Raw genomic sequence first — 23,172 nt, forward strand, 5'->3', positions numbered from 1 at the left:
GTTTTAAAGAGAATTAAGTAAAAGTTACATTTTAGAGTGATCTATAGTTATCTAATTTTAGAGAGTGGGGTCGAGGTGTTGCAGCTGTAGTATGGATGCTAAACAGCTGCTGTATTATAGTTGGGGGCAGCTAGCTTTAGTAAGTAATATGGGGAAATAAGATTGTTAGCTCCACTGTAGACATGGAATGTTGTGAGTTGTGATAAATTTTGCAGAGTAATATGTTGACGATATATATTTAAGAAAGATAATAATAAAAAAAAAATATATATATATATATATATATATATATATATATATATATATGTTTAAATGTATTACAATAGGAAATGAGTGGAACATTGTACAGTCTGTGCTCCCTGAGTTACATTTTAATCCTGAGGAGTAACTCACTGATTTAATAGGTAATCTATGAATAGGGCACTCTATGGGTCAACTATTCACTATTTTTCCTCAGCCAGTCTTCCAGAACCTTTGACCTGACTTCTGACCAGTAAAGTGCAAAGGCAGTAACAGCAGGCAGAGGGTGAAGAATCAGCTATAGGCTGGCGGAGCTGCAGGCAGATTTTAATTACAATGGAAGCTGTCAAATGGAAATGGCTTTAAGGTTGGGATGGAGCACATTAGGAGTGTCATTACAAAGCATGGTTCAGTGTACAGACAAGATAATTTAGTGCTGTACAAAATACTTGCAATGCAACATATTAAAAATACAATAACTCTATTTATATTGCAACTTTGCAGTTTTGTTTTTGTTTAGTAGCAAATTCCGGGTATCAAGGGATTATTATGTTTCTTTAAACTGTATAGCAAGCTTTTGTTAACTATGAATATATAATAATGTCAATGGATGGGATCTCCACTTTGCATTTGTTATGTGATTTATTCTGCAAAATTCAGGTGTTCATTAATATTTCAAATATTGGTGCAATAACAAGGAAGCATTTTGCATTTATGCTGTCTAAGGAGACACAATGCCGAAAGGGTCTACGCACTAACCCTGGGAGAACAGTTCTGAATATTTTTACACTTTAGTGTTATAATTATTGTTCAGCAAACTGCATCCTAAGCTACTAGACCTCTGCTGGGTTGTCTTCATGCATTGGCTCATGATTTATTTAGACTGCAGTGGTGTACCTAAAGGGAGACCACATGGTCCCCCCAAACACATTGCCTTGTATCGAATTATGTACAAGTGAATGATGATTTTGGGCAGATAGTTGCCCATTATAAGTGCCAATTGACTATATAGTAAGTGATCTGCACTTCTGGGCCATTTACTTTATTGCTTCTACAGCCCTTAACTACCAGAGTTGTTCACAGCACATCCTCTGTTTACACATACAGTAACTTTATATGATTAACTATACAGTTGTATGACAGTTTTGTGAACCAAAAAGGAAGTATACTTTAGATTAAAAAAAACTGCATAAAAATGCACATGTTGGCACATGTTTACAGAGCCTATTACAAGTCTGGAGCACTGTGCAGGAAAGGATATACATATGATCGCTGGATCGTTCATACGGCCCTTTGCTGTAATAACTCATTGGCCGGAAATTCCATATTACAAAGGAAGATGTCTGGTCAACATCCGATAATTTTTTAATGGGTCAAAGTGACCAGATCAGCTGAAGAACAAGTGATGGCCTATTCAGAGGTCACAAGTATATGGCAAAAAAAAAACATTTACAGCAATTATAAAACTTGTTCAATCAATGAACCAATCACCAGGATCAATACAGTACATTGTGCTTTCACAGTATGTTTCTCATAATTACCCCCTATCCTGTGGATTCTATGATTGCGGGGGTCTGTGCTGGGGCCCCTCATGATCTCATGAACTGGGACCTGCTGCTCATTTCTTATGGAAAACCTGGGTTCAAGTTCTTGAGATGATATAGACCACCAGCTGGTCAGATCCCCCTTCTTTTCCAGGTGGTAAAACCTTGGTAAGAGTGAAGAACAGTAATTTATTTATGAATCAAGTCCTTATGAAATGGGAGTACGGGGGGATAGGCATATTTATTGTCTATACTAGGGATAGAGGATAAGTGTCAAATTGCGGGAAGTCCAACTATTGGGACCCCCCGTAATCTCCTGTATGACGCCCTGGCACTCTGCATAAAAAGAGCTGTATTGACCACCGCACAAAGCAGTGGCCGACACTCTCCCTCCATGTATCTCTTTGGGAGAGCAGGAGCGCTGTACTCTACCATAGAGATGCATGAATGGGGTGTGTCAGCCAATACTTCGTGCATTCATTCAGTTGCCTTGGCAATGACATTTTGTGTTGTGTAGTACTATTCTGGTTTTATAAAAAAAAAAAAAAAAAAAAAAGTTGCCAGCATGAAACATGCAAACAATCTTGTTTATTGAAAATAAAAGTCAGTGACACAAAGAACTATATAACGTGGTCACGTGTCATCCAGTATGCCTAAGGGAGGTAACATCTGAAATGCGTGACCACGTTCACAGTTTTTTGTGTCTCTATTTTTTGTGTATCTTAAAGGGGTACTCCACCCCTAGACATCCTATCCCCTATCCAATACAATTGAGGCCAGCCCCCTCAATTCAAGTCTATGGGAGGGGGCATGGAAGCTGTCACGCCCCCTCCCATAAACTTGCAGTGAGGGGTCGGGCCATGACGACACTTTTCTTGTATAATGACATATTACATGGGATGACAATTTGTCATTATACAAGAAAAGTAATGACTAATAAATCCTGTGAAGACCCTCCCTGGATGTTATACAGGACTCTGGTGATAGCTTATATATACAAAGTCCTATGTCATGTGCAGTGAGCGCCATTTTCTTGATTTGAGACTAAGTTCAAAATCATGTGCAGTGGAACTCTTGGACCATTAAGATGACATGCACATGGCCTTGTGATTGGTGGTTAATGCGTGAGCGCAGTGTGGATTAATCCTGCTGCACTTGCACATCTACGAGCCCAGTCTGGGAACAGAGCCTTTATTCAGGATTCTGTGACTGCCTGTGAAATTAAACGGTAAGAGACTACAAACGATTGGATGGGGGAATATTGATGGATATGTTAAGTGTGCAGATTGGCTTGACATCATTTGGATGTGACACTGACAGTCTATGACATCAGGATCAGAGGATTTTTAAATCGCGTTTGACACATGGGCTCTCAGTCTGCTACTGTCATCCTTGAAAAAAGCCACGCTATAGTGGCGAAACATGTAGGATGTAGCAGTATATACTACTACTAAAAATAGAGCATAGTGCACACTGCAGGTGTACCTGCTCATTGGCAATTGCCATCAGTTGGTGTTATCAAAAGCTACCCTTGATCCGAAAATTGTAAAATAAAGTGCAATTGTGCTGGGTCCTAAAATAAAAGGATATTAATCCAGTACAGGCACTGAAAAAAATAGGGTCTGGATGGATAATAACAACAAAGTAGATAGTGGTTGTGTTTTTAAACCCACTTATGCACATATTTAAATCATTAAGGAATACATAGTTAAGTTTTATGGTGGGGGGATGTATGAGGGTTTAGTGCCTATTGGGCACCATTATTGTTGGTACTTGTTGTATCCTCCCCTTCAGCCGGGGAAAAAAAATTTTGGGTTGGAAATACTTAGACAGGGTTATAAACACTTTTTAGGGCTATTGGTGATGTACTGGTACAAACAGAACCATAACTTTTTGCCAGAGTTCGGTGAACCGACAAAACTGAATAATTTGCTCATTTCTAATTGCAACTTAGGTTTTGTAAAGGGCTGTATTAAAGGGGTACTCCAGTGGAAAACAATTTTTTCAAATCAACTGGTGCTAGAAAGCTAAACAGATTTGTAAATTACTTCTATATAAAAATCTTAATCCTTCCGGTACTTATTAGCTGCTGTATGCTCCAGAGGAAGTTGTGAAGTTCTTTTCAGTCTGACCACAATGCTTTCTGCTGACACCTCTGTCCATGACAGGAACTGTCCAGAGTAGGAGCAAATCCCCATAGCAAACTTATCCTGCTCCGGACAGTTCCTGCCATGGACAGAGGTGTCAGCAGAGAGCACTGTGGTCAGACTAAAAGGAAATATACAACTGATAAGTACTGAAAGGATTAAGATATTTTAATAGAAGTAAGTTACAAATCTGTATAACTTTCTAGCACCAGTTGATTTGAAAATATGATTACCCCTTTGAGGAAAGCATTAAGGTCTATTAGTTTCTTGTGATAAATTCTGTATGAATAAAACAGAAATAAATGCTGTATGCACTGAGAATATATCTGCACATATGGAGCCTGTTAGAGCCTGTACAGCTCCTTACTAAAGAGATGTCCCTTCACTGCCTTTTAAGCTTCTATTTAAATGAGCCCTATTATTTGAAAAGGTAAGTCCCATATTTTTTTTAGTATATGACATTTTGCTTTAAAAAAATATACAGAAAAAAAATTGCAAGAAACTCTTTGTGAACTTGTCCTAAGCTTTCATTTATTTCTCAAAACCCGTACAAAGGAAAAGTTGCCTAGTTGCCCATAGCAACCAATCAGATTGCTTCTTTCATTTTGCACAGGCCTTGTTAAAAATAAAAGAAGCACTTGGATTGGTTGCTATGGGCAACACAGCAACTCTTCCTCTGGACAGGTTTTGATAAATCTCCCCCTATAGTTGTATGGATCCTTAATTCGGCACCCATGAAAAACTGTGGGCCTATATAAAGGCAAGGGAGTATTCTTTCAGATTCATATGCTGCTCATTCACATACCATATTACAGAAGTTTATTTTTATCATTATATGGCAGCACAAGGAATTTATACTGCTGTATCATATGATGCTTTAGAGATTCTGTATGCCGCCATACAGGCTCCATGTTTCTGGGTTTTCCATACACTATTTGATTGATTCCTATTTGATTCCACACAACCATAATATACCGTATTTTTCGTCATATAAGACGCTCCGGCATATAAGATGCACCCAATTTTAAAGCATTAAAATCTAGAAAATAAAAATTCTGAACCAAATACAATGTAAAGTATAGGACAGTGATCTTCAACCTGCGGACCTTCCTATGTTGCAAAACTACAACTCCCAGCATGCCCGGACAGCCGTTGGCTGTCCGGGCATGCTGGGAGTTGTAGTTTTGCAACATCTGGAGGTCCCCAGGTTGAAGACCACTGGTATAGGAGGTAATACTCACGTGTCCCTGCCGCTTTGGACCCGTCACCGCTGCCCTGGATGTCGCCCTCCATCGCTGTCGCCGCATCCCCCAGGTGTCACCGTCGCTTTTGAACATCTCTGCTGCCCGGTATCCTCGCTCTCCGTCGCCGCCATCAGGTCGCTACGCACGCCGCAACAAACGCCGCTCCTATTGGATGATGGGACGGCGTGCGCGACGAAGTGATGACGACGAAGGAGAGCGCCGGCCATGCAGGGGATCCCGGCACAGAGCAGACACCGAGGAGGCAGGTAAGGTCCCTCACGGTGTCCTATAAGCTGTTCGGGACGCCGCAATTTCACCGCGGCGGTCCCGAACAGCCCGGCTGAGCAGCCGGGTTAGTGTCACTTTCGCTTCAGACGCGGCGGTCAGCTTTGATCGCTGCGTCTGAAGGGTTAATACAGGGCATCACCGCGATCGGTGATGTCCTGTATTAGCCGCGGGTCCCGGCCGTTGATGGCTGCAAGGACCGCCGGTTTTAATGTGTATTTGCCGTATAAGACGCACCAACTTTTCCCCCCCAATTTTGGGGAAGAAAAAGTGCGTCTTATATGGCGAAAAATACGGTAGTCAGCTTTTAATATAACCACAATAGTACAACAACCAATCATCTAATTATTGTACAGTATAAACATCAATGTAATTTGAAGTTTTAAAGCCCATTTAATACAGAATGTAATACAACCATAAGCGTAACTTGTAACTTCTGGACCCGATGCAAAATCTGCAAAAGGGCCTTATTGTGCCAATTATTATACTGAACTCTAATGGGGCAGATGTGCTTTGGGACCCCATTAGGCACCAGGGCCTCAGTGCAACAGTTACCTATAGCTACACCCATAAATACAACATATATAAATAAAATACAATATAAACATTGAAATATCTTTACAGTTTTCAGACATGTCAGGGTGCTCTGTGGTTTATTTTGCATCAGGTTGAGTTTAAACAATGTCACTTTTGATTGTTGAAACATGTAACTGAGTTATGACATAGGAATTTGGTGATGAATTCTTGGGATTTCAGTCATTATATACACAGTTTTTTAACACAATCCGTGACCATGTTGGTTTAACATATCTGCAAGGAATTCCCAAGAAATCTTCAGAAGGAGACAACAAACAAAGGAAGGAAATATAGATATATTTGGTGGTGGAACAGTCCTGTTAAACTATGATAGATTCATGGCAGCAAAAGGTGTATGAATAATAAGGATAATGACAGTCTTTACTTATGTGATGCCAAAATGTCCCACAGCTATGTAAGACATTTTGCCTTTTAATGTTATTTTGCTAAGAAACTCTAAGACCTTATTGTATTTAAAGGGAACTGTCTGCTTTGGACAGTTCATTAGAAGGATCACCTGAAAATAAGGAGATCTTATGGTGCCCTGTTGTTGTGACCTCCACCAAGGGAAGGTAGGACAAGGGAAGGGAAGTTGTGACCTCCACCAAGGGAAGGTACTGACAACCTAATGTGGGGGAACTATACTGCCAACCTAATGTGGGGGAACTATGCTGCCAACCTAATGTGGGGGAACTATGCTGACAACCTAATGTAGGGGAACTATGCTGACAACCTAATGTGGGGGGAACTATGCTGCCTACCTAGTGTGAGGGAACTATACTGCCTACCTAGTGTGGGGAAACAATGGTAAGGTACCATACATCGCGGTAGAGGGGTAGTCTTATACGGAGAGTATATCCCAAACTCTATATTTTAACTGTAAAAGTTGGGGGTAGTCTTATACGCCCAGTCATCTTATACACCAGAAAATAGAGTACATGTATTTTCTGGGTTTAATCAAACATATAGTATTTCTAATTTGGTTTAACATAAATATGTATTAAAATAATTTAGAGTAAACATGGAATATGCATTTTAGGCCAAGTTATGGTAATTTTCTGGGTTTAATCAAACATGTTATATTTCTACCTGGTTGTAACAAAAACACTTTAAAAAGTTTATAGTTAATGTGGAGTACACATTTTAGGCCAAAAAAACTTCCAGAGGAGGGGCACTGTCAGGTGGTGGTATACATGTCTGGTATTCTGCCATATGGAAATTCTTGCCTACCATTCCAGATGCAGAAACTGTGGCTCTGTGCCATCTCTCTCCAAACATAAAGTAAGCTGTGGCCAGGATACAAGTATATGAACTATGTGAGAGAAAAAGTGCAGTAATTTTCCCATAGCAACCAATTACAGCTCAGCTAACGAGCTCTGATAAAGTGAAAGCTGAGCTGTGATTGGTTGCTATGGGGAAATCAATCCACTTTCCACCTGTATCAGTAGTGCAGTAGTGCAAAGCGGTGGCAGACTTCAAAATGCAGCAGAGAGACAGTTTTTGGAGCCAGTGTGACTTTGAGCTTAGGCATTGGCAGCTAATCGGAGACAACTGTTGCATGTCCAGGCCTTTCAAAGAGGCAGCCAGATATCTCAGCAAGGTCAACTGTGGAATTAGTAATGTTATACCACTGCTTATCTCTGTCCATGTCAGAAACTGTCCAGAGCATATGCAAATTTCCATAATAAACCTCACCTGTTCTGGACAGTTCCTGACATGGACAGAGGTAGCAGCAGAGAGCAGTGGGGACAGACTCTTTGAATCTACTTGTAAATCTACTTGTGAAGCTACAGATCCTGTGAATTTACTTGTAAACTTCACTTAATGCCTTTCGCAAATCCAGAGTAAGGCCAGGTTTACACATTGGAAATTATTCCACAAATAGCGGGCACTGGCAGAAAATGCCAGTTCTAGGTCCACTCAGAAAGGCACTGTCTCCATAGATGACAATTCATTCCAGAGTAGATTCTGCTGAAAGGATTGATTATATCAATTCTTTTGGTGAAGTCCAGTATGAAATAGCCTAGGACTCAGGAGAATGTAGGTTTGATTACTGCCCCTTGAGCTTGTACAGCAGCTTAGATGAATTTTAGAAATCTTATCAGAGTGCTCTAAGCACATTAACATGAAATTGTCAACTGCAGATATATGTGAGGGATCAAATTCTTAAGTCCAAATTGCTGGAACTGCTGGACAAGGATGATTACTAGTTGGTTAAGCAATGTATAAGGTGCAATATAGGACTCCACTTTACTCTTTTGGCGGTAATCTGTGACATGACACTCAAAGAGGAACATCCAGGGAAGTCCCCCTGACATGGCAGACAGGCTGGCACTGACCCGACTGTAGGCCCAAAATAAATAAGTGAAAGACAGAAAGGTCCTTGTGCAACTTATTATATCTAGTAAATTCTCTCTTGGGGGGTTCAACAATGTAAAATATGTCCTCCCAGTGGACTGGTGTAAGGTTCAGGAACAGCAACTGAGGGTACATGTGACCTGTATGGATGTTGGTCTAGCAATGACTGGAGCTATCTAAAGCATGTGGGACTTTGGCCAAGCAGAATTTTCTAAAACAGGTACAAGCCACCCATTTTTTTCCAGGAGATAAAAGTGGGACCAGGAACTCTCTCCTATAATTACCAGACAGGAGCTCACCCCCTCTGTACTCCGATATACTCAATGTTACAGATAATCACATTAACAATACAGTACTGTGCAGTACAGTGACCCCTCGACCTACGATAGCCCCGACATACGATAATTTCAACATGCGATGGCCTCTCAGAGGCCATCGCATGTTGAAGGCAGCATCAACATACGATGCTTTTGTATGTCAGGGCCATCGCATAAACGGCTATCCGGCAGCGCAGACTGCTTCAGCTGCCAACGGATAGCCGTTTACGGTGCCCCGTGTGGTCCGCTGATGATCTCTTACCTGTCCTCGGGGCTCCGGCGCGTCCTCTTCAGGATCCCCTCCATCGTCGGCACTCTCCGTCGACGTCATCACGTCACTGCGCACGCCGTCCCGTCATCCAATAGGAGCGGCCTGCGTAGCGACCTGATGGCGGCGACGGAAAGAGAGTATGCCGGGGAAGCATAGGCCTTACCGGAGCGTCGGGGACGCGGCGACAGTGATGGACGGCGACATCCCGGGCAGCGGTGACGAGCGGTGACGGTCCGAAGCGGCGGGGACAGGTGAGTACAACTTTCTCTAACAGTGGTCTTCAACCTGCGGATCTCCAGATGTTGCAAAACTACAACTCCCAGCATGCCCGGACAGCCGTTGGCTGTCCGGACATGCTGGGTTTTGTAGTTTTGCAACATCTGGAGGTCCGCAGGTTGTAGACCACTGTCATATACTTTACATTGCACGGATCCCTCAACATGCCATGGTTTCAACAAACGATGGTCAGTTTGGAACGGATAACCAACGTATGTTGAGGGACCACTGTACTTGATTTACTCTGTACTATGCTGTGTACTGTGAATACAGCAAACCTTCATTTACTCAGCAACCTGACAATGCTCTAGTGGGTAGCAGCTGGCACTGCTGTACTGGGACCCCACATATTTATGTAGGGGTAGGTCCAGAAACATTGTCCGGCTTGTTTTTTTTTTTATATTTAGTTATTATTTTATTTATTTATTTTCACTGCTTTATCATCTAAGAATGTTTGTGATATTTGGGATTATATTACTTTTCAGGATTTAAAATGGAAATGAATGTAAATGTATCTTTAGCAGAACATTTTTATCTACTGTTCTTGTTACTGTAAAATGTTCACTGTTGAACAGTTGTTACCTTTTTTGCCTGTCTTCTTTCAGTGCGTCTTTATTTGCCTTTATTTTGTTTCAGTGAAGCAGAAAAAATAAGTAAAACGATCAGCATGGAGGCTCCATGTGTGAAGACTTGAGATCCTTGCAGCCAATAACATTCACCAGCTCTCACTGAACCCTCACCTCCTGTCAAACAACCACAATCCCTGTGCGTGTGTGTATGTGCCCAGAATGTTGATTATGTATCAGGCCTTTCTTCTAGAAAATCTGTGAAATTCTCATTGTATGGCGACATGCATAACCGTAACTTTTATAATCTTGTGGACAAACTGGGAATGTAATAATTCCTTACAAATGCGTTATATTCGCCTGCTTACTGTATGCGATTGGTAACTTTATACTTAAAACGGATGCTGTGACTCTCTGTTACAGCGCTATTGACCTTAAAATTTGTTAAGATTTTGTAAATACATTTTCCATTTATGCTTTAACATTTTAAGGTGAACATGTTACAAATTTCTAAAACAAAATTGTTTTCCATGAATGTTGAATACCCCTTTCTGACAGAAGTGTCCCTTTCAGAAGACAAGCACGCAGTTAAAGGGGTACTCCGGTGAAAAACTTTTTCTTTTTTTTTTTTAAATCAACTGATGCCAGAAAGTTAAACAGATTTGTAAATTACTTCTATTAAAAAAAAATCTTAAGCCTTCCAGTACTTATTAGTGGCTGTATACTACAGAGGAAATTCTTTTCTTTTTGGATTTCTTTTCTGTCACAACCACAGTGCTCTCTGTTAATACCTTTGGGGTGTGCGAGCTGTGTGGCCGCACAGGGCGCCATAGCAACAGGGGCGCCGGGCGGCCTACACAGCTCGCAGCCCCCGTCACATTCTGGACATCCCTGTGTCCTGAAAAATCTTTTCACAACACAAGGATGTCCCAATGGTTACCTCTCTGTGGCGGACCCCACATTAACTTTAAAAATACAGGGGCCACCGGGAGCCCATAGATCCTGTGCGTGCGCCCATAGGAGAAAAGCAGAGCGGAGAGGAGCATCGAGGAGGACGCGCGCGCATGGTAAGTCACCAGCGGCACGTCATCTTCAGTGTTCCGACCTCCACTCCCCGGTCCCAGAATCTACTGCTATCGCCCATAGGCCATAGCAGAAGATTGTGACCCCGGTCCCTGGGGTCCCCGGACCAGAGGAGCGGTGGTCGGAACACTGAAGGGCGGCAGTAAACAGGCATACAGCCTCTAGCCATACACTATATGGCTGAAGGCTGTATGTCTGTAGGGGAATTGTACTGCACCTAATGTGGGGAACTATACTGCACCTAATGTGGGGGAACTATACTGCACCTAATGTGGGGAACTATACTGCACCTAATGTGGGGAACTATACTGCACCTAATGTGGGGAACTATACTGCACCTAATGTGGGGGGAACTATACTGCACCTAATGTGGGGAAACTATACTGCACCTAATGAGGGGAACTATACTGCGCCTAATGTGGGGAACTATACTGCACCTAATGTGGGGAACTATACTGCACCTATTGTGGGGGAACTATACTGCCAACCTAATGTGGGGGGAACTATACTGCACCTAATGTGGGGAACTATACTGCACCTAATGTGGGGAACTATACTGCACCTAATGTGGGGAACTATACTGCACCTAATTTGGGGAACTATACTGCATCTAATGTGGGGGGAACTATACTGCACCTAATGTGGGGAACTATACTGCACCTAATGTGGGGAAACTATACTGCACCTAATGTGGGGAACTATACTGCACCTAATGTGGGGGAACTATACTGCCAACCTAATGTAAGGGAACTGTACTGCCAACCTAATGTGCGGGGACTTATACAGCCAACCTTATGTTTGGGACTTATACAGTCAACCTAATGTGCGGGGACTTATACTGCCAACCTAAGTCTGATTAAGGGGGACTGGTGAAGGGGGGAGGGTCTGATTAAGGGGTGAAGGGGGGAGATGGTCTGAATATGAGTGACAGGGGACTGAGTAATAAGAACATGGGACTGGTCAAAATAGTTTGGGCCAAGCTTATTCCCATGTCTACCCATAAGTACTAAGATTTTTTTTTAAGAACACTGAAATAATAGGAAAGCAGTGCTAGTGTTCTGAACAGCTGATTTAGGCTATTTAGGATATTTAGGCTGACCATGGTAGAACATGAATGATGGGTCATGATAATGATGATGATAAAATGATGCACTTCTAGAGTGATTGATGACCTTCACCCATTATTGGAAGATATAGAAAATTGGTGGTTTTCTTTGTATTTACAGTCGTCTTTCAGCTAATTTGTTTGTAAACTATCCTAGATGAGACCACATATACCACTGTCATTATCTAAATCTGATTTTAATTGTTAATACACCATTAGCCCACTTTAAGAGAACCACATTTTTGACCATTATTAAGAGCTACAACAATAACACTTTATGGCATTTAAAATAAATCACTCAGATATGATAACTGGAATTGTGTGGATTTCTTCTGAAATGGTGCATAAATGAGGTCATCTGAAAATGTTCAGTCAGATAATACCTCATACCACTAAACTGTCATAGGTTTATATTGTTAAACATAGGTTTTAGAATAGAGGTTGCAGCCCTCTATTTTATCAGCCTCCAGAGTCTGGCTTTGTTCACACTAGCATCATGGTTTCCATTTATATTGACACCCTTTTAATGGATCCACCTTCAAACTGGTTCTAACATATGTTAACCCCTTAAAGGGGTACTCCGCCCCTAGACATCTTATCCCCTATCCAAAGGATAGGGGATAAGATGTCAGATCGCCGCAGTCCCGCTGCTGGGGCCACCCGGGATCGCCGCTGCGGCACAGCGCTATCATTACTGCACAGAGCGAGTTCGCTCTGTGCGTAATGATGGGCGATACAGGGGACGGAGCAGCGTGACGTCATGGCTCCACCCCTCTTGACATCATGGCCCGCCCCCTTAATGCAAGTCTATGGCGGGGGCGTGACGACCACCACGCACCCTCCCATAGACTTGTATTGAGGGGGCAGCGATCCCGGGGGGCCCCAGCAGCGGGATCGCGGCGATCTGACATCTTATCCCCTATCCTTTGGATAGGGGATAAGATGTCTAGGGGCGGAGTACCCCTTTAAGGACCAAGCCCATTTTCACCTTAACCCCTTAAGGACTTAGCCCTTTTTCACCTTAAGGACTCGGCCATTTTTTGCACATCTGACCACTGTCACTTTAAACATTAATAACTCTGGGATGCTTTTACTTATCATTCTGATTTCGAGATTGTTTTTTTGTGACATATTCTACTTTAACATAGTGGTAAATTTTTGTGGTAACTTGCATCCTTTCTTGGTGAAAAATCCCCAAATTTGATAAAAAAATTAAAATTTAGCATTTTTCTAACTTTGAAGCTCTCTGCTTGTAAGGAAAATGGATATTCAAAATACATTTTTTTGGTTCACATATACAATATGTCTACTTTATGTTTGCATCGTAAAATTTATGAGGGCTTCAAAGTTCAGCAGCAATTTTCACATTTTTCACAAAATTTTCAAACTCAATATTTTTCAGTGACCAGTTCAGTTTTGAAGTGGATTTGAAGGGTCTTCATATTAGAAATACCCCACAAATGACCCCATTACAAAAACTGCACCCCCCCAAAGTATTCAAAATGACATTCAGTCAGTGTTTTAACCCTTTAGGTGTTTCACAGGAATAGCAGCAAAGTGAAGGAGAGAATTCACAATCTTCATTTTTTACACTCGCATGTTCTTGTAGACCCAACTTTTGAATTTTTGCAAGGAGTAAAAAGAAGAAAATTTTTACTTGTATTTGAAACCCAATTTCTCTCGAGTAAGGGCATACCTCATGTGTCCATGTAAAGTGTTCGGCGGGCGCAGTAGAGGGCTCAGAAGGGAAGGAGCGACAAATGGTTTTTGGGGGGCATGCCACCTTTAGGAAGCCCCTATGGTGCCATACCATTTTGGAAACTAGACCCCTCGGGGAACATAACAAGGGGTAAAGTGATCCTTAATACCCCACAGGTGATTCAAGACTTTTGCATATGTAAAAAAAAAAATGCTTAGTTTACCTAAAATGCTTGGTTTCCCAAAAATTTAACATTTTTAAAAAGGGTAATAGCAGAAAATACTACCCAAAATTTGAAGCCCAATTTCTTCCGATTCAGAAAACACCCTATATGGGGGGTGAAAAGTGCTCTGCTGGCGCACTACGGGTCTCAGAAGGGAAGGAGTCACATTTGGCTTTTTGAAAGCAAAGTTTGCTCTGGGGCATGCCGCATTTAGGAAGCCCCTATGGTGCCAGAACAGCAAAAAAAAAAAAAAACCACATGGAATACTATTTTGGAAACTAGACCCCTCGGGGAACGTAACAAGGGGTAAAGTAAACCTTAATACCCCACAGATGTTTCACGACTTTTGCATATGTAAAAAAAAAAAAAAAAAATTCCTAAAATGCTTGGTTTCCCAAAAATTTTACATTTTTAAAAAGTTAATAGCAGAAAATACCCCCCAAAATTTGAAGCCCAATTTCTCCCGATTCAGAAAATACCCCATATGGGGGTGAAAAGTGCTCTGCTAGAGCACTACAGGCCTCAGAAGAGAAGGAGTCACATTTGGCTTTTTGAAAGCAAATTTTGCTCTGGGGGCATGCCGCATTTAGGAAGCCCCTATGGTGCCAGGACAGCAAAAAAAAAAAAAAACACATGGCATACTATTTTGGAAACTAGACCCCTCGGGGAACATAACAAGGGGTTAAGTGAACCTTTATACCCCACAGGTGTTTCACGACTTTTGCATATGTAAAAAAAAAAATTTTTTTTACCTAAATAGATTGTTTTCCCAAAAATTTTACATATGCAAGAGATATGGAGACCCGATTGACCCGGAATCCGCCGCAGATCGCTGGGCTGAATTGTCCAGCGATCTGCGGCCATCGCCGACATGGGGGGGTCATCATGACCCCCCTGGGCGATATGCCGCGATTGCTGCTGAACGATTTCAGCAGGCATCCGGCTCCGGTCCCCAACCGGCTAGCGGTGGGGACCGGATTTCCTACGGGCGTATCCATACACCCTCAGTCCTTAAGGACTTGGGATGCAGGGCGTATGCATACGCCCTGCGTCCTTAACAGGTTAAGGACCAGGCCAATTTCATTTTAGCATTTTCGTTTTTTCCTCCTCGCCTTCTAAAATCCATAACTCTTTTATATTTCCATCTACAGACCCATATAAGGGCTTGTTTTTTGCGTGACCAATAGTACTTTGTAATGAAACCTCTCATTTTACCATAAAATGTACGGCGAACCCAAAATAATATTTTTTTAGGGAGGAAATTTTTATGAAAACCAAATATTGGACATTTTGAAGGGTTTCGTTTTCACACTGTAGAATTTACGGTAAAAATGACATGTGTTCTTTATTCTGTGGGTCAATACAATTAAAATGATACCCTTGGCTAGATACTTTTATATTTTTGTACCGCATAAAAAAAATCAAAAACTTTTTGTACAAAATCAGTAATCTAAAATCGCCCTATTTTGACCACCTATAACTTTTTCATTTTTCCGTATAAAGGGCGGAAGTATGAGGGCTCAGTTTTTGCGGCATCATGTGTACTTTCTATCGATACCACATTTGTATATATAAAACTTTTATATCATTTTTATAAAAAAAATTTCAATAAAATTTGACAAAAAAGCAGCATTTTTGGACTTAAAAAAAAAAATATTTATGTTTAAACCGTTCAACATACGGGATCATTAACATTATATTTTGATAGTTTGGACATTTACGCACGCGGCAATACCAAATATGTTTATTAAAAAAAAATTTACGCTTTTTGGGGGTAAAATGGGAAAAACTGACAATTTTCATTTTTATTGGGGGGAGGGGATTTTTCCCTTTTTTTTACTTTTTAGTTTTAAATTTTTCTACTTTTTTTTTTTTTTACACTTTTTATTTCCCCATAGGGGACTATCTATAGCAATCATTTGATTGCTAATACTGTTCAGTGCTATGCATAGGACATAGCACTGATCAATATTATCGGCTATCTCCTGCCCTGGTCTGCCGTGTATGACGCGAGCACCGCTCTGATGCTCGCGGTCATACACTGGACGTAAATGTACGTCCTGGTGTGCGAAGTACCGCCAAACCAGGACGTACATTTACGTCCGTGGTTGTTAAGGGGTTAATGAAACCACTCACGTATAGTGGGGTCCATTGGATAAAGGTGTTAATCTATCCTGTCCTCCTACTGCCACTGTCCTGATGGAGCCAGGTCCTTCTATGCAGCACTTCCCCGTCTCAGTCTTGACATAGGGAAGTGTCCGCTCAGCCAATGACCCGCTGACCTGCCTCAGTCACTGGTTTGAACCTGAAAAGAAAAAGAAAGAAAAACAGAGGACAGCGCCTCGTGTATTACCCCAGGTAACGCAGTCCCTGTGGGAGACAGCAAAACTTTGGTTCTATAGCATGGCCGCTTACCAGACTATAGTAGTTTAGCGCATATCAACTCTTTTAAGGGTTTGAAGAGATCCTTTCAGTCCGAACTGCTGGGTTGAAGGTAACCTTCTCCCATAGGAAACAGGCAAATACAGTGTAAAAAAAAACCTTTTCAGAGGGCACTGTTATGAACTTCAGAAGGATCCAAGTAGACAACAGGTTATGGATAAAAGTGCAGAGAGGCACTATTTTTATTAGTTACCAAAAGACGCATTTCAGAGGCAATCCTCCTTCATCAGCAATGGCAAATTTGTATGGAGAACCCCAGCTCTTCAAGAAAACATTGTTAAAACTGAGCCGCTGTGCTGCCCATTACCAACTTTTGGGGTGTATTAGTTTATGATTTATCCAGGGCACTTGGAGATTTTTGTAGTTATTTTTAAGCCCTGTTCATTTGTGGCGTTTGCGTTTATTTTCTGTTTCTGACCATAGCTTGTTCCTAATCTTACATCTCTTTTAATTTTCCACATCACTACATATTTTTGTATAGTGCTGCATAGGCTATTATTGTAGAATAATGTACAGGTTCTTGAGTATGCAATGTGCTTACCTGTTTTTGCTGATGTGGCAGACATGGGTTGGAGAGGGGGGGGTGATGTCTTATCACTGCAGTTTGCTTAATAATTTCAGCCTAATCACCTGGCTGGACTCCAGCAGCAACTATCATAATTGAGGTGGTTTATGAAGACTTGAGGCTGTATTCACACTTTTTTATTGCATTTTTTAAAAGTTTTTCCTGCGTCTGTTTTTGCTGTGATTTTAACAATTATGTTAAAATGGCTGTGTTTTTTCCATTATATTTGTAAAACCAGAGCAAAAGCACAGAAAAAAAGAGTAATTAAATGTTTGTACGCAGCAGAGCTTAAATGGAACAGATGGCACTGCAGGAATAGTGGTGTTGAGTGTGTATTATATGCTCAAAACACTGAAATCCTGCCATTAAAGGGGTACTCTGCCTATCCAAAGGAAGAGGATAAGGTGTCTGATCAGGGGGGTCCCACCGCTGGGGAACCCTGCGATCTCGGCTGTGGCACCCCAGAAATCCGGTGCACAGAGTGAACTTCACTCCATGCCGGATGACTGGCGATGCAGATCAGAGGCTCGAGACGTCACAACCACGCCCCGCTTGTGACGTCACGGCCATACCCTCTTAATACAAGTCTATGGGAGGGGGCTGTCACGCTCCCTGCCATAGGCTTTCATTGAGGGGGCGTGATCATGACGTCACAAGCGGGGTGTGGCCGGGACGTTACGAGCCTAAGGCGCTGCATCCGACACTCTAAACGAATGCCGGGTCCAGCAGGGAGATCGAGGGGGTCCCCAGAGACAGGATCCCCACGATCAGACATCATATCCCCTATCCTCTGAATAGGGGATTAGATGTCTAGGGGCAGAGTAACCCTTTAAGCCTAAAAATAAGGCGACATTTACTGTTTTGTAAATATTTTTGGCACAGGTTCCCAGGGTCCAAATCTCAAAAAGTTCAGGCCATTAAACAGAAGATGAAAGGAAATGTTTTATTGTGTAGTATATGGGATAACATTTTATGTCCCTTTCATATTAGTCTTATGGTCATAGTATTGAATAGGTTTTCTGAAAAAAACACATTAATGACCAGGAAAGGCTATCTATATGTTATCATGTGGGTCTGGCTCCCCTTAGAATATGCCTTTACTTTTTTATATCTAGGCACTGTAGAGGTGTCTGGTCCTGCAGCTTAAGTTGGCCATAAACTTCAAATCCCTGTCAGCCAAAGAGAAATTCAGCAAAATTCAGCCCGCAGCTATTCTTAACTAGTGTTGCTCACGAATATTCGCAATTCGAATATTATTCGCGAATATCGCATATTCGCGAATTCGCGAATTTCGCGAATATAGCGCTATATATTCGTAATTACGAATATTCGTATTTTTTTTTTTTTTTTTTCTTCACAGTACACATCACAGTGATCACCCCTCTCTGCTTCCAGCTTGTGTGGTGTAAAGAAGGCTGTAATACTACTGTGTGAGACTGGCGTGCGAAAATTCGCATATGTGAAAATTAGCATATGCTAATCTTCGCATATGCGAATATTCGCGTATGTTAATTTTGTATATGCTCATTTTCACATATGCTAATTTTCGCATGCGCGAATATTCGCATATGCGAAAATAAAACGAGAATATAACGAATATGCGAATATTCGCGAATATATGACGAATATTCATCCATATATTCGCGAATATTCGCGAATTCGAATATGGCCTATGCCGCTCAACACTATTCTTAACCAACACCCTATAAACATTCATGCTTGGTTGGGCTGAGAATGCATATGTTGTCAATGAGGAGCAGAAAGTAAGCCAATGGCAAACACCTGGTGGCTCATCTCACAAACAAACATCGGCTGTACATTACGTACTCTTGAGAAGGTCTTCTGGTTCCATTAAAAATGGTGGTTTCAGCCAACCTAAGTCTAATGTGTTTGCCCACCTTAAGTTCTATTTAAGAGAATGGGTTGAGCTCAGACACCACGCACAGCTGCATGTTTAGATGAACCAAATTGCGTGGATGAACATTGAAGCAACCAAGCTGCTTGCCTGGCACCACAACTCATTCATTATACTAATCATAGAGGTCCTAGGAATCAACCACCTAGTGATCACACATGGAATAAACTAAGGATAATCCATCAAAGTGACCCACCCCCCCCCCCCCCCCCGCGCCCCCAACAAAAAAAGAAAAAAAAACACTTTACTGTAGAGAACTGACTTAAAATTCATGCTATCAACATACACTACAATATTTTTATTATACTTTTATTTTGAATATGACAAATAATCATTTTTAAATGCATGTTCCAGTCATCCGGTCATCATGTAAAGTACAAAAATGGCCTGGCGCTCCTGAATGATTAGAAGGCACCCCGAACATCTAAGGAAGAATGTTGTGATGTTTTAAAAGCTGAAATAGTTTTAGAAACCATTGCCGTGTGTTTTGAGATAGTAAACGCTAGCCAAAAGTAATTAAAGCTATTGAAATATTTATGAAGTTGCTTCCAAGCTAAACAATCCTGAGCGCCACCGCTGAACATTGCCTTTAATTCAGAGAAAGATGAAGCACATTTTATTTCCAAAGCCATAAGCTCAGTTAAGATTCAGTTAGGATCAGATTAGGAAAAAGTGACAGTATATCAAGTTCGGATGTCTCAAATTATTCTTCACTACGTACTTGGCGGCAGGGGCAGACGGATTACACTCAGGGCCCCCGGTACATTTTATATATAAGAAACGCTTTAAAGTAGGTAAAATAATTTTCCATGACCAATAATACCAGTATACAAGGAGTAAATATATACCACCACCACACAATAACTGAATAATATCGCCATACTGTACTAAATAAAACTACTATACACAGACTAGTATATTATACAGGATCTGTATACAATATAAGTGATTATATACAGAACGATATAGCGGTAGATACCAGCTGTACAGAGATCTGTATAAAATATAAGTGATTATAAACAGGCCATATAGCGGTAGATATCAGCTGTACATAGGATGCGTATACCGTATAAGTGATTAGGGACTATCTAGGGACTCACAATTACATATTTTCTGATCAGCGGCGTCCACTTTCCTTTTCTTCTCCATCCGGATCAGATCGCCATGTCAATCTCTTAACATCTGCAGGACAAACATGTTAGACTCTGCCTTTTTTTCAGTGCCCTACCCTCCTTTACACAATCTTCGCATCTGTAGGCCCACAAACTGTAATAATGCCCTCCTTGGTGTCCTGCACATTAAAAGTGCAGGAAGGTAGGTAGCCAGGTAAATATGTAACTAGGTAGGTCGATCATAATGCCAGATATGTAGGTAGGTGACAAGCCAGGAAGGTAGGTAGGTTGCTAGCTAGGTAGTTAGGCAGCCATGTATGAAGGTCAGTTATGTACATACAGTAGTTCGGTAGCCAGGTATGAAGGTAGGTAGCAAGATATATAGGCAGGTAGTTAGGCAGCCAGGTATGCAGGTAGTTAGATAGCCAGGTATGTAGGTAAGGAATCCAGTTATAAAGTTAGGTAGCCAGATACAGTGGGGCAAAAAAGTATTTAGTTAGCCACCAATTGTGCATGTTCTCCCATTTAAAAAGATTAGAAAGGCCTGTGATTTTCATCATAGGTATACCTCAACTATGAGAGACATAGTGAGAAAAAATAATCCATAAAATCACATTGTCTGTTTTTAAAGAATTTATTTGCAAAATATGGTGGAAAATAAGTATTTGGTCAATAACAAAAGTTCATCTCAGTACTTTGTTATAGTGTTGCTCACGAATATTCGCAATTCGAATATTATTCGCGAATATCGCATATTCGTGAATTCGCGAATTTCGCGAATATAGCGCTATATATTCGTAATTACAAATATTCGTTTTTTTTTTTTTTTTTTTCACAGTACACATCACAGTGATCACCCCTCTCTGCTTCCAGCTTGTGTGGTGTAAAGAAGGCTTTAATACTACTGTGTGAGACTGGCGTGCGAAAATTCGCATATGCGAAAATTAGCATATGCTAATTTCTGCATATGCGAATTTTCGCGTATGCTAATTTTGTATATGCTAATATTCACATATGTTCATTTTCGCATACGCGAATTTTCGTATATGCGAAAATAAAACGAGAATATAACGAATATGCGAATATTCGCGAATATATGATGAATATTCGTCCATATATTCGCGAATTCGAATATGGCCTATGCCGCTCAACACTACTTTGTTATAAATCCTTTGTTGGCAATGACAGAGGTAAAACGTTTTCTGTAAGTCTTCATAAGGTTTTCACACACTGATGCTGGTATTTTGGCCCATTCCTCCATGCAGATCTCCTCTGGAGCAGTGATGTTTTGGGGCTGTCGCTGGGTAAAGCAAAGACTTTCAACTCCCTCCAAAGGTTTTCTATGGGGTTGAGATCTGGAGACTGGCTAGGCCACTCCAGGACCTTGAAATGGTTCTTACGAAGCCACTCCTTCGTTGCCCGGGCGGTGTGTTTCGAATCAATGTCATGCTGAAAGACCCAGCCATGTTTCATCTTCAATGATGGAAGGAGGTTTTCCCTCAAAATCTCATGATACATGGCCCATTTCATTTTTTCCTTTACACAGATCAGTCGTCTTGGTCCCATAGCAGAAAAACAGCCCCAAAGCATGATGTTTCCACTCCCATGCTTCACAGTAGGTATGGTGTTCTTTGGATGCAACTCTGCATTCTTTCTCCTTCAAACACGTTGTTGAGTTTTTACCAAAAAGTTGTACTTTGGTTTCATCTGACTATATATGTCATTCTCCCAATACTTTTCTGGAGCATCTAAATGCTCTCTAGCAAACTTCAGATGGGCCTGGACATGTACTGGCTTAGGAATACTTGTAAGAAAAAGGACCAATGGATCCAGGTGCTGCTCTATCCAGGTATACACAGGATGCAGGTAAGTATTCTTAACCAAGCAATTTTATTGTTTACAAAACAACAAAAGGATCATGATGCATTTCGGGGTAAGTTCCCCTTCCTCAGATGATCTCCCTGATCATCTGAGGAAGGGGAACTTACCCCGAAACGCGTCATGATCCTTTTGTTGTTTTGGAAATAATAAAATTGCTTGGTTAAGAATACTTACCTGCATCCTGTGTATACCTAGATAGAGCAGCGTCTGGATCCATTGGTCCTTTTTCTTACAAGTATTCCAGTTCCTACAGGGCGTAGATACACTCCTGTGACCATCAGGCTTGGCAGCTCATCCAACTCCATCTGGTACCCCAATCAAGGGGTGATAAGCGCAATTTTTCCACTTTAAGATGAGTGGCCACCCTGACTTAAATCCTGGGTGTGCATCCAGCATACTGTTTGGTTCCCTCACCTGCCAAGGGTAATACACGAGGCGCTGCCTCCCGGTTGTCTTTTTTGTCTTTATTTCTATATGTACTGGCTTAAGCAGGGGACACATCTGGCACTGCATGATTTGAGTCCCTGGCTGTGTAGTGTGTTACTGATGGTAGTCTTTGTTACTTTGGTCCGTGCTTTCTGCAGGTCATTCACTGGAACCCCAGTGGGGTGTGGAACCCCAGATTGAGGGAAATTATTAGTGGTCTTGTATGTCTTCCATTTTCAAATAATTACTCCCACAGTTAATTTCTTTACACCAAGCTGCTATTGCAGATTCAGTCTTCCCAGCCTGGTGCAGGTCTACAATTTTGTTTCTGGTGTCCTTTGACAGCTCTTTGGTCTTGGCCATAGTGGAGTATGAAGTGTGACTGTTTGAGGTTGTGGACAGGTGTTTTTTATACTGATAATAAGTTCAAACAGGTGCCATTAACCCCTTAGGGACGGAGGGTTTTCCAGTTTTTGCACTTTTGTTTTTTCCTCCTTACCTTTTAAAAATCATAACCCTTTCAATTTTGCAGCTAAAAATCCATATGATGGCTTATTTTTTGCGCCACTAATTCTATTTTGTAATGACATCAGTCATTTTACCCAAAAATCTACGCCGAAACAGAAATAAAAACATTGTGCGACAAAATTTAAGATAAAATGCCATTTTGGAAATTTTGGGGGCTTCCTTTTCTACGCAGTACATTTTTTGGTAAAAATGACACCTTATCTTTATTCTGTAGGTCCATTCGATTAAAATGATACCCTATTTTGCCGTACTTTTGGAAAAAATCATAAGTACATGCAGGAAAATGTATACATTTAACACCTTAACGACGAAGGGCGCATATTTACGTCCTCCGCTGGCTCCCGCGATGTGCCGGGTCGGTCCCGGCGG

Source organism: Hyla sarda, chromosome 5 (assembly GCF_029499605.1).
Source record: "Hyla sarda isolate aHylSar1 chromosome 5, aHylSar1.hap1, whole genome shotgun sequence".
Classification (NCBI taxonomy): domain Eukaryota; kingdom Metazoa; phylum Chordata; class Amphibia; order Anura; family Hylidae; genus Hyla; species Hyla sarda.